Source organism: Electrona antarctica (assembly GCF_951216825.1).
Source record: "Electrona antarctica genome assembly, chromosome: 19".
Classification (NCBI taxonomy): domain Eukaryota; kingdom Metazoa; phylum Chordata; class Actinopteri; order Myctophiformes; family Myctophidae; genus Electrona; species Electrona antarctica.
The window spans coordinates 13,558,436-13,570,451 of NC_136800.1; positions in this window are offsets into that span (position 1 = coordinate 13,558,436).

Sequence of the window (12,016 nt, forward strand, 5' to 3'; positions counted from 1 at the left end):
CCAAAGGTATTCTCTTTCATCTGTTGCCGTCGTGAAATTTCACGGGCGCTGCTGTTTCCAATTATTTCTTTTGTGTGTGAGCAGTGTGATAAAATGCTACTGTTCCTCTACCTAAGCATTTGTTTTGCTGGATGGTTGATGCTTAGAAGCAAAGCGGACCTTTCAGACAGTGACCTTCAATGTAGGAGGTGAGCAAACCATCAGGAGCCGAATTACCATACTTACAGTATATACCTTCTTTGTTTCAATCAGGGAGTTGTTGGTTGGCTGTTGTTTTGTTTGCTTTATTGTTATAATTAATCAGCACTGGGGAAGCATAACATTGCTAATTTCGGTTTGATGTCAGGCCAATTAGTAAAGGAAATAAATAAATAAATAATAAATAACAGGCAATGCCAGTGCTACGCCACAATTTCAAGTAGGAAATTGAAATAATCACTTTGAAGTCCTGATCAAATGACTCTCACTTTGACATAGCGTTCTGATTTGATATCAGAAGTTTCTATGGTGTTTATTTTTCGGGAATGAATAGAGAAAAAAAAAACAAAAAAAAAAACAGCAGCAGCTTGTACAAGCCGTGTTTTTGTGAAAGTGGTCCGCTCCGAAGGCTTTTGGCCAAAAAGTGTCCATACGATTTTATTTGCATTATTTTACGTTGCTCTTGTTTATATTGTGATTCATTCTTTTATTTTTTGTACCAAATATATTTGTAGGACACAACAATGGAAAAAAAGAAAAGAAAAGAAAACAAAAGTCCAGCTTCACTGTTTTTAAATGTGATTGTTGGAGGTGTGAGTCTGGCGTCCGTGTATGATGTACTGTATGATGAACAATCGTTTAATTTGATCAAAAATAAAACTTTTACAGTGAAACAAGGGTTCCGAAGATTATTAGCGTGCCTGTACAGTTTTACATAAAATAATGTAAGATGTCCACCGCTGTGCCTCCAGCTTTGTCTAACGTCTATTAGGGTACTAGGGTAGACCCTCTAAGAATGCGATTATGCAATTACATAATATACCACATAATCAGCGAAATGGCGCAGATTAAGCAGGGGTAAAAAAAATCAAAAAGGGTCCATAATCACTCACGCAAACTTCCTGCATATTTCACAACTTTAAACATATTGCGGCACATACAATCCCATAAAACCCTGCATATTCTTCAACATCCGCATATTTCGCAATTTGTTGCACATTATGCATTTCAACATTTTCCGCATAATTTGCACCTTTCCACATATTTCACAATTTCACAGCATAAAATCACATAAAAACATCATTGCATAATCAAGGATTTTTGCCCACGTTTCTTTCTGGAGGGTCTAATTACTGCATGTGTTTCTTAACCTTGTTAGGCCAATGCCCCCTATCTAACATCCATTCAGGTCCCTTACCGCCCGGTCCGCCCCCACACACAATTAATATGTGAGCTTTATTGTTATGACTTGTGCCAGCAGAGTGCAAGTAGGGTGATGATAGCTGCCTGCACGTTTGCATCTGTGTATGTGGGTTGTTGGGTGGGTGGGTGGCCGTATGTGGCAGATCTTGTTCGCAGTAATAGCTCGAAAACAAATAACCATATGACTACTTGGTGTATGTTCCACCATGGTACTTTCAACTTCATTCAATTTGGGAGTAGATTCAAATTATAGGAGAATTATTATTAGAATATGAATTATTGCCGCAGTATGGCCCCCCCCTGTTTGTTTTTAGGCTCGCCAGTCTCCTACGAGTTGGAATAAAATATGGGATATACCAAACAAACAATTCCAAGAAGTACTTGAAGAAACTGTCGGATTGGGTCATTCTGATTCCGGTTTGAGAGTTCCAGTCAGATGACTACAAACCAGACTACAACATGACGTAAGATATCACCTGCTCCCGACCGTCTGCTCCCAGGCCGGGACCCAGATAAATGCTCCTACGTTATATAGTAGCAGGAATTATGTAAAATATATTGAACCGAGCCGTCTTGGGTGTTTTTGTAACCCTGAGGTACAACAATCCCGAAGTTAAATTAACACTGCAATGGAGGTGTCCCTGTATAGGCTTATTAGGCTACATTTATTGGAGAATATATGTGCTTGGAAACTGTCAAAACTCAGGAATGGAGCGGTCAACATTACACCTCAAATAACTACACTTCCCAGAGTTCCCAGAGTGCAGCAGCAAAATGGCTGCTGCTTGTTAGGAGCACCTGAAAACATTCAGTCAAACAAACAAACAACACCAGAGATAAGAAGCTTCAAGATACTTGCAGGTTAAAGATGCCAATGGTCAGTGAAATTGCTATTTATTTACTAGCTTGTTGCTTGAAATGCTGCATGGTTGTAACGGCTACAGTTTTAAGTTGGTTAAGGAACACATTGCTTGCAGCATTGCTTTCATTGTGTGTGTGTGTGTGTGTGTGTGTGTGCGCGTGCGTGCGTGCGTGCGCGGCACACTTGTGTGTTCAAACAAACTTGGCAGTGTTTGAAAATTGAAAAGTTTAAAAGTTTAGTTGGCACCTCGCCCGAGTGCAGTCTAGTTGTGTGTTGTGTTGCTTACATAATTTAGAAAACATCTCATCGATTTCCAAATTTTACACTTTAAGACATACAGATTGTGCGCTGTATGCGACTATTAGACTTCCCATGGCCAGTGAGAGATTAAAAAGCCTGTTAGGGCTAGAATTGTATATGATGTCAGGCCCTGTTATGTTACCATAGCAACGTGTTACCAGCCCTGTCACAGGGTTGTCGGAGGCCTGATGTGACAGTGCCTGACATCCATGTGACAGGGCTGTAACAATTATGATACTGGCATGACCATGATACTGACATAATACTGACCATGATACTGACATAATACATACTGACATGATACTGACATATATATACTGACATAATATTGACCATGATACTGACATAATACTGACCATGATACTGACATGATACTGTACATACTGACCATGATACATACTGACCATGATACTGACATGATACTGACATATACTGACATAATATTGACCATGATACTGACATAATATTGGCATGATACTGACAATTTAGGCATTTAGCAGACGCTCTTAATCCAGAGCGATTTACATTAAGCAAGAACAAAAAAGCATGGGAATACATCACATATATAAAAATGCATTTATCATGAAACATGCATAAGCTAAGAACGTAACTAGAACATATCTATATAATGACACTATACATATGAACTATACATATATGCTATACTATACATATGTCCTATGAAGTGCTATGACTACATGCAATGCAATTATTGTGCTGTCTACATGACATGCTATAAGTCTGTTTCAAATGTTATAAGTCTAAAAAGTGCTATCTAAGGGGGTAGGGTAAGTGCTATGGGCCATGATGTGTGTTGTCTTGTTACGTAGACAGCTCTAGAATTGCACTTTATGTAGTCATAGCACTTTATAATACACTGTATAATATATTATATAGTATAGTATGTATAGTTTACATAGATACTCCACTGTTACGTTCTTAGTCTACGCATGATTCATGATAACTACTTTTTATATATGTGATGTATGCCATGCTTTTGTTATTGCTTAATGTAAATCGCTCTGGATTAAGAGCGTCTGCTAAATGCCTAAATTGTAAATTGTAAATTGTAATGATGGATTGGAGTCTGAAAAGGTGGTTTTTCAGACTACGGTGGAAGATTGGGAGTGATGCTGCCTGCAGTTCTGATTGCAACGGGAAGTGCATTCCACAGTTTTGGGGTCAAGAGTGTGGGACGTGTGGAGTTTTGTCCCGGTGTTTTTAGTGAGGGTACTGACCATGATGCTGACATGAAACTGATATGATGCTGACATGACCATGGTACTGGCCAAGATACTGACCATAATAGTGACATTGACATGATATCAGTATCCTGTACCATGATGCTGACATGATACTGAGAGTGATACTGTCATGATACTGCAACTATACTGACAATGATACTGACCATGATACTGTAATGATACTGACCATGATACTATCAATGATACTGTCATGATACTGACAATGATACTGACCATGAGACTGTCAAGATACTGACAATGGTACTGACCGTGACTAACCATGATACTGACATGATGAATAGATCTCAGATCACATTTGCAAACACGCTAACCAAACATTTTCATCACATGTATGTAATTATTGCATGAGCCATCCGTGTGCCTTCTTTTGATCTGCTGGCTTGCCTGCTTGCTTCTCATGCTCTGATTTGCTCAGCCCGCTGAATGACGACTTGATGGCTTGACGTTGGCTTGGTGTGTCAGGGCCGATAAGAGCAAACTGCCAGCATCCATTAGTGCCTGGTATTTCTTCTCACTTTTAATATTTAATGGGACTGTCATGTAAAGGCGTAGAACATGACTGTCAAACAAACACACACACACACACACACACACACACACACACACACACACACACACACACACACACACACACACACACACACACACACACACACACACACACACACACACACACTAGATTCAGTGATTCACTCAGGCATGCATGCAATTTACAGACACACCCTATATTATTCACGATATACAAACAGAGGTGCACATGGAGAAACTCTTATGCGCACACATGCTGAGAATCAATGACTGGCTGAGAGGGATAGATAATTGGCAAATAGAGGGATGGAGTTAAAATGGACACGCAGGGAATGGCTTGCGTCACGCGTGCTTCCGACAGCGAAACGGATGGACAGAATTGGAGAGCGTGAGACAGACATGAATAGAAGAGAGCTGCAGAGAAACTGTTCAAATAGATTAGGTCAATAATGAGCATCTCTCTCTGCATCAGGTGTTCTTCAAGGGGGTCAGAGGGGAGTAAAGTCATTATTGTCTAAATTAGAAAATCCTGCCCAGCAGAAGCCGTATAGACCATCATAGGCTATATGGTAACTTTGCCTTGCCTTATTAGTTTTTCTATTTTTTTATTTTTACCAACGTTTTTTTAATTTATTTTTGAGGGGCGCTAGCCCCTCCTATATACAGGTTTAATGTTTGTTTAATCGCCATTGACAATGAAGGGAGAATTTACGCCATATTGTCCCTCATTACGTCATATTGTCTGTTTATTGTTAATGGCATTTAATGTTTGTGTTGGCACCGTTTGTTTTACATCACCATTACATTACCTAATCAACATGAGTTAGACTTTAATATATTAGCGCCCCTCACTTCACACGGGAGGGATCTTTTTCAATATATATTCTCTCTCTTTGTGAGAGTTCTATTTTAATAAAATGTACTTACTAAAATTAACTTACTACTATACATGGGGAAGAGTGGCCGGATGGCAACCGCAAGGATCCCAGTTCGATCCCGCGCTCCCCCAGAGTTGGTGTCCTTGAGTAAGTCTCTGAACCCATAATTGCCCCCGATGAGCAGGTTGGTGCCTTGCATGGTTTCCTCTGCCATCAGTGAATGCGTGAATGTGCAATCTATGTAAAGCGCTTTGGTTAAAAAGCGCTATATAAATGCACCATTTACCATTTATACATGCCATAACAACAAGCAATCAATAGAATTAGAAGAGGTTCATGTAGCTGGAGAATGGAAGGGAGGGAAGTAGAAGAAGATGTTAGACAGACCGACAGACAGATTGTATAAGAGAGGGACAGCAGAGGGAGGCGAGAGGAAGCGGATCAACACCTTAATCTTAATGTTTAATCAGATGCTGTGTAATTAATTACAAATTGTTTAATGAGATTTCCCAATGATTAACGGATTACCCTCCACCGTCATTATTACGCAAAACCTCCCCCACGCGCACACAACTACATTTTGCCATAAAATATCTCCTCTCCCATTCTTTGTCTTTGTGGGGGAGCACGGTTTATAAATGCTAATGTGTGAAGGCAAGTGAATGGTAAATGGAATGCGTTACATAACACTTTAGGTCGTTTCCGACCACTCAAATACGCTTCACTACGTACTTCACATTTACACATGCAGTACATAACACGTGTTACAATGTAGTGCACATTCACACACTGAAGGGACCATGCAAGGCACCAACACACTTTCTCATTGGAAGCAGTCAGGGTCTCATTGGAAGCAGTCAGGGTTTCAATGTCTTGCTCAAAGACACTTCATCAAGGAGCCAGGGATAGAACCAGAAACCTTCTGGCTTCCAGGCAGCCATTCTACATCGGGACTGGGAGCCACTGCTGTTCAGAACTCATATTATTGGGCTTCATTTTCATAGTGTGCAGGCTCTTTGTCTTTTGCTTGTCTTTTTGAGGGTCTTTATGTCCAGAATCTCACAGACCGCTACACAGTACAGTACCTCCACCAATTCCTTTTCTATATAAACATTATAAACATTTATAACGAGCCATATGAGCACATTATAATGCATCATTAATGCGTTTTTAAAGCATTATAGACCCGAAAGTGTTACCCATTTTTATATACCTTCTTTTGACAGAATAATTTGATTAAATTGGACTCAAACCCAACCTCATGGCCAAATAAGCCAACCATAAACTGCGATGTAAGCATTTTCCTTACGTCATTATCATAATTGTATTCAGATGTATGTAAATTGGAATTGGTATTCCCCTTCCATTTGGCCTACATGTGCGGGTAACTCTAGACTAGACCAAGGGTCCTCGGAAGTAGGACACCGTAATGGGTGAAGTCCTTCATAGCTCCTCTAGAGTCCAGAGGCTGGGCAAAGACTCCATTTTCATATCCCCCTCCTCCACCCTCTGTTTACACCTCTTAACACCCCCACCCCCTAATCTGTTTTCTTCTTGTTTCCTTCCATTCATGCGCTCGCTCTCTCGCTCTCTCTCCCCCCCCCAACTTCCAAACGAGTTTCTCAGTTAGACCTACATTGTTGTGGTGTTGACCCAATTAAAAAAATAAAGAAAAAAGAAGAATTGAATCTATTGAAATACCAAAGCATTCACCCACTGAGCTCTCATAACCTTCATTATATTTCCTTTAGTGCACAACCTTGCCACAAGGTTACTGCAGCCTGCTTCTGGGTGTGTACCACATTGGTTTAGAAACACTGCTCCAGTATCTTGAGTTTTCCTCTTGGAACATCTTCATCAAATCTGCATCTGTCACATAACTGTCCATGAGACGGGAAACCCCATCTCTATCCTCTATGAGGCCGATTCTACAAATGCCTTCTCAAGGTCAAAATGATACTGTATGTACTTTGCTATGGAAGTTTTTGATGTTACTTTAAGTAAGTAAACAAATCAGGAAGATATATATACTATACTATGCTGTACATATATACTATGAAGTGCTATGACTACATACAATGCAATTATTGTGCTGTCTACATAGCATGCTACAAGTCTGTATCAAATGCTATCTAAGTCTAAAAAGTGCTGTCTAAGGGGGTAGGGTATGTCCCACACATCTTTTATACTGTCAGGAGTGTACAGAGAGTAACAAGAGGTGGTCATTCCTTACATGGACTTTATTCTATAGTTGACTCACACTTTGAAATTTGAAATCGGTTTGCATGAGTCGGTATCTCTAATGAGTTTGTCAAAGCAGAACAGGTGGTAATCAGAGGGTTACAATTAAGTTTCATCTACTAGTAGGCTATACATTACATTAATCAATACCATAGTGTTATATGATTTTTTTCCACCACAACTTGGCCGCGCGATACTGATGATGATGCCACAACCTGCACGCCCGCCGAGCAATCAGATCCACCAGTGGAAGTAAGGTTTGTTTGCTATAAAAGCTCAGTCGCTCTCTGCCTCTCTGTCGGCTGGTTTACCTAATGCAAGGAGGCACAATGAACCTGTAGTCTTCGGTGGTGAAATATTTCCCACGGGGCAGTTATGTGTGTGCTCATAACTGCCCCGTTGATGTGTGATTGTGGTGTCTCAATGGTTAATTACCGCCCAACATGCAAGCACCACTCTGGAGATAGAGGGAGACAGAGAGCACTGATAAGCCACCGCCCTTTAGGTTGTGTGATTGACAGCAGGTACATCCCTCATCATCAGCTCAGACAACTAGGTGCACCTGCATTCATCAGCGCACCTGAGCAGAGTGAGTGCAGCAGTATAAAGGGGCAAGCTCTCTGTCTCTCTAACAGATCCACTCTCCAGAGACGAGGCGAGGCTGAGGGCAACAGCATTGGGCGGTAAGCGAGTCACCACTATTTCAAATACCATTCTATGATATATGATGAAATCCTTATACTGACGAGTGCATTCTCTCTGTATCTCACTCGCAGGCAACATACCGGGCACGCGCTCCGTGGCCGAAAGGCGCGTGCAGGAGACCGGTTAATATAAAGTGACAATCGGCTTATGGAAGGAAAGGAACCAGAGTACAGGAGTCTGGAAGGAGTAGAAATACGGCCCAAGTACACAGCGTACACCGAAGGAGTACATCTACTCGAGTACAGGAGTAGAAATACTTATCACTCTGAATCCTCGTTCTGAGGGCATTTATCGGCTGCTATCCACCTGTCTAACTAGACCTGTTGACACCCCTCCTGTGAGTAGGAAGAACTGAACTAAGAGCTATGCTAGGCCTAAGATAAACTGTGTTTACCCCGTATACTCACCTGTGGAACCCCTTACAGGAGTACTTACCAGAATCCTCTGCGAAAGTAATCCAAACTCACCTATGACGTCCAGCGATGAAGTCCAGCAACGAAGACCTTCCTTGTGACTTGGAAATGAACTCTGTGTTGAAACTTACCTTTGACTGCATTCCCCTGCAAGAAAGAAAGACAAGTTAATTTCTGAATTATACTCAATAAATGCCCTAGTGAATGGGCAAACCTGACTCTCCGCTCCTGAGTTGTGTATCAGTCGCCACAATATATATTTGAAATCATATGCATTTCATACAGTGTCATCTTCTTCCTCGTGTTGGGAGCTCTGCTCCTATTCGCCTAAAACAGAGAGCAACAATAAGAAGCAGTTCTACTAATACCAGTACATAAGCAGGGCAGCGATTACAGCTGAGAACATAAACTTTGCATGTAACAAATTACAGCACCACTTATTTTCTTTCTTTACATGAGGTATTCATCTAAATTCCTCTACCGTTCTCACATACCGTACCAGACAAACAGAAAAGCGATCAAACCTGAACAAAAGAAAAACAACAACAACAACCACAGGCAAAAGTCAAAGTGAGACAAAGGACTGAATCTTAGATAACAGGTAGAACAGACAAATGTGCCTCTTCTCACAACAGTGATTTTCAACTCATTCTAATGGTGTCAACTCACTGTCTGAACACTAAAAGAACATTCAAATTGATATATGCACTAAAAGGCACTGGGAAAAGAGCAGCTGCTTAAGCTTCGTGGTTAATTATACGTACATTTGTGTGAAGGTGCTCAATTAGAAAAGGAATGAAGACTCATTGATGCAAAAAGGATACCGATGATTCAGAAAATATTTCACCCAATGTGAGGCTTATTTCAAGGAGGTCTTCCCTGACCCACCTCATTTCCTTTTATAACACTTCTGACTTGTTGCGAAGAATTCATGCAGAGCCACTTAGAAGTGAATTCCTCCAAATATTGGCAACACTGAAATGAAATGTGCCTTCAGTCGTTTCCTCCCCCTTCTCATTGTTTCTACCCACTATTACGACACGCACACACACACGCACACACACACGCACACACACACACACACACACACAGTGCCCCGTCGTTGGCATAGTTATGTTACTTCCATCGAAATGAATAGTAGGGATGGGGCAGTCCGCCCTCTATCCATCAGAAATCTATGCGCTCGACCCTGCATGCTAAGTAAATGATTAGCATTTTCTTGTGGAAACTGAGTGTTACGCCACTGTGTGAAGGTGTGGCATTCTGGGACTCGCATAATGGAAGTGACGTGAGGTAACTGAATTCGATGGGCAACCACCTCTAATGCAATGTACCTGGGTACATTGCACGTACATTGCACGGAGGAGACAAATAAATTATTATCCAAGAGTGTTCGTTGTGAGATGTGAGTCTTGCCGTTGGTAGAAATGATGCAACTGAAAATTGTCCAAGAAAATTGTGAGTCCTGTCTTTGTGTCGGTGCAGGCAAGCACGCTGTTACTATGGGAAGTGGAAAGTGCACTTAGTGCAGCACAGAAACGGAAACAGCAGAAGAGGAAACTGAAACAGCGGAAGAGGAAACTGAAACAGCAGAAGAGGAAACTGAAACAGCGGAAGCTCAATAGCACGTTGTGAACAACACCGTGTGAACCGTGTTAACAGCATGACAAACAGATACACAGACGCACAGATAACTCTAGAATTCATTCTAGAGTTACACTATTAACATTAGCCTATTTAATGATAATTCATGATGCTTATTTAATGGTATTTTTGAATATAACAATGAGAACAACCAAATATTATGCTGACACTCACACTATATAAGGTATAAGTATGTATAGATAAGGCTATGGCATATACGGGACAGTGTGTTGTGAGTTGCAACCGACACTCTGTGAGCTTTTAGATCGGATATTTTCGACAAGAGATTTGGTGTGAAGTGACGAAAACGAGGTATAGGCCCCTGGCAGGCGCCGGTCAATGAAGTATAACAAGATTTAAGTGCATGATTAAAATTGCATGGTGAGAATAGACCTATATAGACCCAAGAGGATGCATTCCATAACACTGACACCTCTGCTGTGCACTCAAGGCAATGGTGGCTTTACAAATGGAGCTCCTCTAGGACCAGATTTTTTTTAACCCATTTTTCACCCCTGTGTCAATTATCTAATGTGATCCTGGGCTCTACACACCCTCCGCCAACCTAGTCCCCATATATGGGGGACATGGGGAGAGCAACGGACTTGAACTCATGCTTCCTTCATGCCTGAGTGTCCAAGTTGCTCCTTTACACCTGACAGGGGGGGAGTTTCCCTGGTTGGACGTAGCGCGTGGAAGGAACACGTTATTCCAACCAGTTCCTTTCCCCTCCATCAGGGAGGACCAGATTTTACTGAACAGACTCGGCCCTGGCTATATAGTCATATGTGGTTACAGGCAGCGGGTACTTACGCACCACAGCCTGAGCCCACTGGGATGGAAAAGAAAATGGTGGAAATTCCTCAAAACCCAGTGATTGCCCCAGAGACAACTGCTCTAACCACACTTACCACAACAACACTACGGAAGACAAACCCAAAGGATGATGAGCGATAGTTGGTTAGGCCTGTATGTTAAGTTGTAGACAATGTGGCCACTCTCTTAATTGCCCCAATATACAAATCTCAAGTATGCTACAAGGTTATTGTAGTTAACGAAATAACGAACGGACATTTTCGTTGACTGAACTAAATAAAAACTATAATAAAAAACTAAAACGATAACTAACTAAAACAGTATTGTGTGTTTACAAAAATGCTATAAGATAAACCTATGATGCTCTCCCGAATGTGTTGCATTGTGAGATCGTGATCGTAGATCACAATGTCACTAGTAAGAATTTCCAATGATATTAGATTTAATGATATTGAACAACCTGTCGAACCACACAGGTTGGATCTCTCGATCAAGTTCTTATCTTATTTCCATTGAGTCAATGGAAAGGGTACTGGTTTGGTGGTTTAAGACCAGGCTATTTCTTGAGAATTATGTGGTTAAATGAACACCAAGGATTGTGTGCATTCCCAAACAGAACAAGGAGAGCACACACACACACACACACACACACACACACACCCCGCACATACCTTCCAGACAATGATAGAACTTGGGCTGCTGGCTCCTCATCATTAAAAAATATAGTTATTTCTGTTCACTAACATTGCAGCCTATTTAATTTGCAAAGCACCAAGCAGGGTGATAGACCGTCAGCAAAGCAATGCTTGTCGTTGGCACGGTGCAATCTAACCCAGTGGTTTCCAAACTTAAAGAGGGACCCGAACTAGTGAAAATAGCAGATCATGAGCACACAACACATCAATTTGCGAGCTTGTAGATCGGCCATTTTCACTACTTCTTAATTATTTGTTTTTTGTTTGT